We start from the raw sequence: 7,040 nt of genomic DNA on the forward strand, positions 1-7,040 counted from the left end.
TGCTCGGCGGGAGCTGCTGCCTCGCTTCGGCGGACCTGGCTCCAGCCCTGAGTTTGTTCTTGGAGTTGGCTGGGACACGGGCTCTGTCTGAGAAAAGCGCTGATGGAAACAAAAGATTTTTCCTGCTTGTTGCGACTTGTTGCATTTTGTCGAAAAACAAACAGAAAATCCTCCTTTTCTCCATTGAGAGCACAGAAAACCAGCGTTTCAAGAGGTCTTTCCATGGAGAGGAGAACAAGGGTCGCCCCAGAGCACCCCGTGGCCTGACCTCCCTTGCAGGACACCCTGCCCTGCTCCTCTCCAGGTCGGGGCTGCCGTGGGTGCTTTCAGCCCTGGACTCGAGGAGGAAAACAAAGAATTTCTGCAGAAATTCACAGCAAGCTGCTTCCAAGCCTAAGAAGGAGCACAAGGAGGAAAGAAGATTAACACCTTCCGTGAAAACCTAGACAATGGCAAGAATTTTTGGGAGACTCTAATTCGGACTTTCTGTTTTAGACTCAGCCCTTAAAGATGCTGCTCTTCACTTAGAAATGACTTTAAACTGCTAAGCTCTGGCAGTAGTTCTCCTAATGCACAAATGTGTGACCTTGGATGACACCGATCTGCCAAAAAAGCAGGAAAAAAAAAGAGGTGTTGCTGATATTTATTTATTTTATGCTCTGATTCCTCATTCATCATCAGGTAAATTTGCTCTTGGCAGCGCCGGCAACTTCCTCAAACGCAGCCAAGGTGACCACTAAAATTAGCATCAAATCCCAATAACGCTTTACATCATGTACACGTTATTTTTCACTGGACATAAATTGTGAGGTGTTTCGCTTTTGTTTCGGCTCCCGGGGGGGCAGGTCGTTAATCCGGGCAGCGCTCCACGCTGGGGACGGGACCGGCCGATGCGAGCGACTCCAAGCATCCAAGTGAAATTTTCTGTTCCACTGGAGACACTTTCTAGGTCCTTGCCAAGACGAATTACTAAAACGTCTGAAGAAACAGCACTGACTGAGACCTCAGACAGTAAAACATAATTTTCATCCCCTCTCATAAATTTTTGCTTAATGAAAAGTCCTCGAGGAGCGCATTTCTCTGTCAGAGCCAAGGAAAACAACCGCGTGCGTGGCTGAGCAGCACCGATAGCCGTGAAGGCGAACAAGACTTCACGTGTCCCGGCGCTATTAAACATCTGCACCTAAATTCCTCGCGGAGACCTCCCCGTCACCCCGGGCAGGAGAGCAGAGGGACCGCGAGCCCGGCGCTGCTCGCTGCGCCCTGTGGGTGCCGCGCCGGGAGCACCTAACGCCCTCCTGCCGGATTGTTCCAGTGGTCCCAAAACGCAGACTTTTTTCCTCAGCAGAATATAATGCTGTTTGGCTGCGGCTAGCGTGAAAACCCTGCAGCGAGCAGTACGGCTATGAGGAGAACACAGCCCAGATGGGGCGGACGTGAGCATGCAGTGGTGCTGGGCTGACGGCCGCATCCCTCTCATCCCCAGGCACGGTTCTGAGCTAGAGGAGGGACACGAGGCAGGTGGCCTTCCCGGCGGGTGCAGCTGGGTGCTCACGAGGTCATGGCGTGGTGCAGGGATGCTCACAGCTCCCTGGGGCATGGTGCTGGTAGAGGCATTTGCAGAGGTTCAGTGGGTCAGGGGGGAGAAAAAAAAAAAGTCAGATGTGATGATGACCCTTACTAAAACAAACAAAAACCCACCACCACCACAGCAGCAACAAAACCCCAAAATCCAAGAAAAAAGCCCAAAAACCTAGCAGGTGCAGCCGCACTAGAGGGCACTGCTGCCCGCCAGGAGCGAGGCTCCCTGCACATGCTGCGGCTTCCCATGGTGCTGGGTGCAGGCCGCGGTGTTCTTCCTCAAGCAACAGGCAGAACTGAATGAAAAAATTAATTAAAAAAAATAACTTTTTTTTTCCACATTTCAACTCATAAACACTCGGCCCTGTGCCAGGTCGGAATTAGCCAGGACAATTCCTGGGCTGGAGGTGGCCAGACCTCTGGAGGGTGCGGCAGGGCTGCGTGTCCTGCTCTGGATTTCTCTTTTGCAGGTGTGAGTTGATTTGGGATTTTGCATCAGAACGACAAGAAGCAGCCTTAGGAGCACAGGAAGGCAGCTCCGCGAAGGGCTGCCTGCAGGAAAGCAGTGGAGCATGTTTCCACAGACTAAAAAAAACCTAACTCGCTAAACAAACTAATTGAGAAAAACAGAACAAATACCAAAATAAATAAATAAATAAATAATGAAATGCATCGTTCTCAGGGCACAACACCACAGCACAGGGGCTGCTGTGAGGATGCAGCCCGGCACAGCTGAAGCTGCAGGAACCCAGGGGCAGAAGGCAAACTCCCACGCTGGAATTTGGCCAGGACCCCGGGGCTCACGCTCCTGGCTCTTGCAGGAAGCGCCGCAGGACTCGTAACCACGAGGTGGTCAGGATTTGGGTTTTACATCGTACCTATTTGTAGGGGAAGAGATTAAAGGCCTTGCAGACTCTTACAAAATCCCTGGTAGCAGCGGCTCTGGTGACTGGAGTCAAATCAGTTCCAGACTGAGACCTTCCATTCACGGAGACCTGCTGGGGGAAAAAGGGAGAATATTTCATTTGTCTCCATGAAACAGCGATTTCCACCAGGACCTTTGTGGTCTGTAAGGGCTGGGGCTCTGTGGGCTCGGACACAGCTCAGGGCAGCCTCACCCCATGGCTTGCTCCCACCTGCAGCAGCAGAGGGCCTTAAAAACCCTGATTTACACCACGAAGGCAACCTGCGCCAGCTCCACCAAGCAGCCAGGACTTCCAGGAACCAGCGGGACCTGGCAGGAGAGAAACCACCTTGAAAACACCTTCAGAAAATGCTTTTTTTGTTGTTGTTTTCTGCAAGGCGAAGTGCTTTCAGCAGGAAAGCACGGGCAGGAGAAGGAGCTAGGTCTCTCCTGGAAGCCACCTGCTCCCAGTGCGGGGCTGGGAGCCGAGAGGAGGATTTTTGGGCAGGGGGACCCGGCGGTGCCTAACTCCTGCCTCCCTGCAGCCCCGCGCACCTCTCGTCCCCCGCGAGCAGATCCTATCTGCTGGAGATTTATTTCCAGTCTTCTTTTCAAGACATGATGTCAGGATTATAATAACCTGACTAAGGCAAATGCTGGATGGAATTACTATTGTGTTTATCAGTTTCCTTTTTCTCCTCTTGTCTTGACTAATGATGGAACAATGCGATGGAAAAGTCCTGTTAGAGCAACCTGTCCCCAGGCCAAGGCAGGACCGATCTGTCCATCCACCGTCTTGTGTTTCATCCAGGCTATTTTTAAAAAAATCCCTAGTGACAGAACTTCTTGAATCACAGGAGCGAGAAATGGAAAAGACCTATTAGATCATGCAGCCTGTCTCCTGGCCAGTGCAGGCTGTTCCCTGCAGCCCAGTTTTCAGCGTTTTAGCTTCCACCTTTCCTTCCCCTGGGAGACCATTCTGCTGGCTAGCAGCTCGCACGCTCAGGTTTGCTTGATGTCATGCTGGAAAGCAGAAATGGCCGGCACCGGCCTCAGCTGACTGAACGCACTTTAACCCCGAGCGCCCGAGGGATGAAGGCAGGGCGAGCGACCAAGTACAGCAAAATCTCAAAAGCCAAAGGCTTAGGGCAGGGACAGCGGGGTGCTGGCAGCCCAGCCACCCCACACTGGTGCCCACCGGGTGATGGGCACCGCTGTGGTCTCGTGGAGGAGCCCGGCCTGGTAAGAGAAACGACCCCAGGGTCAGAGCAGGGCTTGCACGGATCCTGCACCCCGAACAGCCCAGCTCTGCACCCAAACAGCCCAGCTCTGCGCCTCAGAGCAGCACAAAGGGACCCCAACCCCCTTTTCTGTTCCTCACCTACCATGCGAATGGATTTGGTGCAAACGGAGGGTGGTAAATCATCTGGAAGCTTCTCGTTTCCTTGCCCATGCTGACTCCTGCCGGCACTGCTGCACCGAGACCGGGCACGGCTCATCTCAGCTGCTGGGATGGCTCCTGCCCTGCTCAACCCCTGTGCTCCCCTGGGCTGACTCCATGCTGGGGGCTGGCAAACAAGATGGATGGACCAGCCACAGGCAGGCTAATAAGCTCACTGTTAATTGGTTTTTAGGTGGAAACAGCACACACCTGCCTGCAAACATCCCCCCCCAGCCTGCCTGCGGCACACATGTGCCTCCTTCGTGCCCACACCATGCACGCCTGCAAAGCCTTGTGCAAAACCCTCAAACCCACCGTGCTGGGGGCTCGCGTGGGCGCTGGGGGCTCACACAGGCGCTGGGGGCTCACACAGGTGCTGAGCCAGGGAGCAGCACAGCCGGCGTGCGCGCGCCAGGAGGTGCCTCCAGCCCCTCTCCCTTGCAGCGCGTGGTTCTCGGCTCTACCCCAGCCTTATCTGCCTCGAGTAATCAAAAATAATTGGTTGCTCCCCAGTGGACTGATCTAATAGCAGTACGAATAAAGTTATTTTGAACAGTTGTTCATGAGTTCATCTCCTGGAAAGCCTCAGCCCCAGCTGTTGCTGTGCTTTTGATTAAAAAAAATATATATATATATATACTAAACTCAACCCGGGGATTATCAGGGCTAAGCACGTCCCAACCCTCCCTCCTCCCAGTGTCAGGTGCCCGGCCGGGCTATAAACCGCTCTTTGTGTGCAGCTCCCTCGCCCCTTTCTCTCCGAATTGGCACGGGCCGGCTGAGATTTGGCACCTCTCCGCGGCGTGCCGATGGCGGGGCTGCTGGCAGAGCCCGCGCGGCTCGCTGGTGCCCGGGGCTGGCGCGCGCGCCGCGGCAGAAGGTTTATCATGCAAATGGTCCCCGGGGCCTCTGGCCAAGTCCATTTGTTAATGGTCAAACTATGGGAAGCCGTTTAGGGAGAAGCAAATTGAATTAAGCACAACTGGGGAAAGGGAGGGTGGGAGCCGGGTCTCTGACCGCTCTTCTGTCCGGCAAGGGAGGAGGTTGGGGAACGGCGAGGGGGGGTGCATGGGGGCATTGTGACAGCAGAGACCTGCAGTGAGCGTGAGCACAAGCTCACACCAGTGCAAGCTTAGGGACGGGCAAAAGTGCAGCATAAAACAGGGCACATCACTGGAGAAAATTGGGGTCACCCTCACGTCCACGGTTCTTCCCCGTCCCCACACAGCCCACGTTGGGTGCTGACCATGTCGCCCTCCCTGCTGCACCCACCTCCTTGCCCCCAGCAGCCTGCACAGGACCAAAGCGCAGGATTTTCCCAGCAGTCACAGAACCACAAGGCATCACCCCAAAGCAACAAGTATCACTCGTACCCTGGGGACAGACCCTGAGCCGTGGAGCAGGGATGGCTCCTGTGGGGGACACGGGAACACCCGCCTGGCACGTGCCTGGCCTGCAGGTGAGCACGGTGCCCACCTCCTGCTCCTACTGCTGCCCCAACACAGGTTTCGTTGCCCTAGAGAGAGGAAACGGACAATACAGAAGAGTTTCACACTTAACTTTCCGTGTCCAATCAAATATGCAGTATCTGCTATTCCCTACATCTGCCTAAGGAGCCCCCTCCTTCTTCTGAATAAAGGTAACTTTAAAAGCAATATGACGAACCCGCACCAAGGTCAGGAAAACAGTACTTCAAAACTGAGAGGTGAAAAGAGGAGAACCGGATCAAAAGGCAGCAAAAATTCCTGATAGAAACAGACCCCGAACACATTCAAGGCTGAATATGCAGTGTCCCACAGCAACCTACACAGCTGCATGGAAGGAGATGTGCAGTTGGCCTAACAGTCACCGCAGGACCCACTGAGTTAAGATCGATTCACAACGTCTCAATCTCCTTCACTAATTCTTTTCCCTGATTGTAAAAGAAAGCATCCTACCCAACCCAGAGCAGGTTTCTAGAAGCGAATTTCGCACAGCGTCCCGCTCTCTTGGCTTTCTCTCGTAGCTCTTATTTTTCCTTTTCAGCATCAGCATCTAAACATCTGGGTCATGGTGGAGCTTAGAGCTGGAAGCGACACAATATAGTGAGAAAGGATGTTTTTGTGCTATTTCCAACCTTCCCAGAACAGAGAAGTTCAGAAACCCCTTCACAAAGGCTGCTTTCTTCCTCCCCGCTACTTTGAAAGGACGGGTGAGATCCTCACTTGTCGGCCTCTACCAGGCTTGGACAAGACAGAGACGATCAAAAAAAGAGGGGGAAGGGAACCATGAAAAACACGGCCAAGTGTGCTTTCTTTCTTTTCCTTTTTTGTTTGTTTGTTTTAATTTCTTTGGGTGAAAACTGCAGTTGTGGAGCAATCCCCGCATGCTCTGTACTGGGGGAGGACGGAGGAGCCGAGCGACTTACCGACATCCCCACTGACATTTTTTCGTCCATTTTTCCCCACTGCGAAAATTTCATTTCCCTGCTGAAATGTTGAAAGGGAGCAATTCATTTTTATCTTTTAAAGATGCTTCGCTCCCCAGCACACCAGGGCTTGGCAAGCCAGCACTGTCCCTCCGAGCATCCCTCCTGCCAGCCGGGAGCCCTGGGCGGGCTCGGTGGGCACCAGGGCAGCCCGCTGGGCTACCAGTGGGGACGAGGACATGTCCTGACCTCCCTCCTCCATCCAGAAGGGCTTGAAGGGCACAGCCCGGGGCTCCTCTAACAGCACTGATGGTGATGCTCAGCCCCATCCCCTTCTCCCACCCGTTCCCGGCCAGGCTGCACCCACGGCAAGGGCACAACGGGGGCAGCAGAGCTGATGTGGGTCCTGCCGACCCCCTCCTCTCGTCCCCTTCTGGGACCAGAGCTCACCCTGGATCTGTCAGACACGTTTTGAGCCTGTTCGGGAGGGGGCTGCCAGAAGCAGCGGCGCTGCCAAGCCGGCGCGAGGCGCTTGTTGCGGGAGGTGGAGTCTGTCTGCGGGGCGCTGGGCTGCAAGAGGCCTTGGCCGCTGCTCAAATGTGCTCCTGTGATCCTGGCTGAAGGAAGCCCCGCGTTTTGCCCCCTTCTGCAGTTCCCCCCAGCTAATCCCCAGCTGCCCGGGGGCAGACGTCCGTTTTTCCAGCTAG

The 7,040-nt window shown here is 54.5% G+C and overlaps 1 long non-coding RNA gene across 5 annotated transcripts; it reads right to left on the reverse strand.

The window, feature by feature from the left end:
• Window positions 1–497: 497 nt before the first annotated feature.
• Window positions 498–6,590, reverse strand: LOC106032128 (uncharacterized). Of its 5 annotated transcripts, none has more exons than XR_010825135.1 (4): window positions 3,871–6,590; window positions 2,700–2,815; window positions 2,460–2,579; window positions 498–1,604 (listed from the first exon to the last, which is right to left on the reverse strand). It is a non-coding gene; the product is annotated as an uncharacterized lncRNA (long non-coding RNA). The 5 variants fall into 5 exon arrangements; XR_010825132.1 differs by having other exon boundaries at window positions 2,460–2,576; window positions 3,871–6,586; XR_010825134.1 differs by having other exon boundaries at window positions 2,718–2,815; window positions 3,871–6,585.
• Between the last annotated feature and the right edge of the window lie 450 nt (window positions 6,591–7,040).

The sequence above is a fragment of the Anser cygnoides genome, chromosome 15 (genome assembly GCF_040182565.1).
Source record: "Anser cygnoides isolate HZ-2024a breed goose chromosome 15, Taihu_goose_T2T_genome, whole genome shotgun sequence".
Lineage (NCBI taxonomy): Eukaryota > Metazoa > Chordata > Aves > Anseriformes > Anatidae > Anser > Anser cygnoides.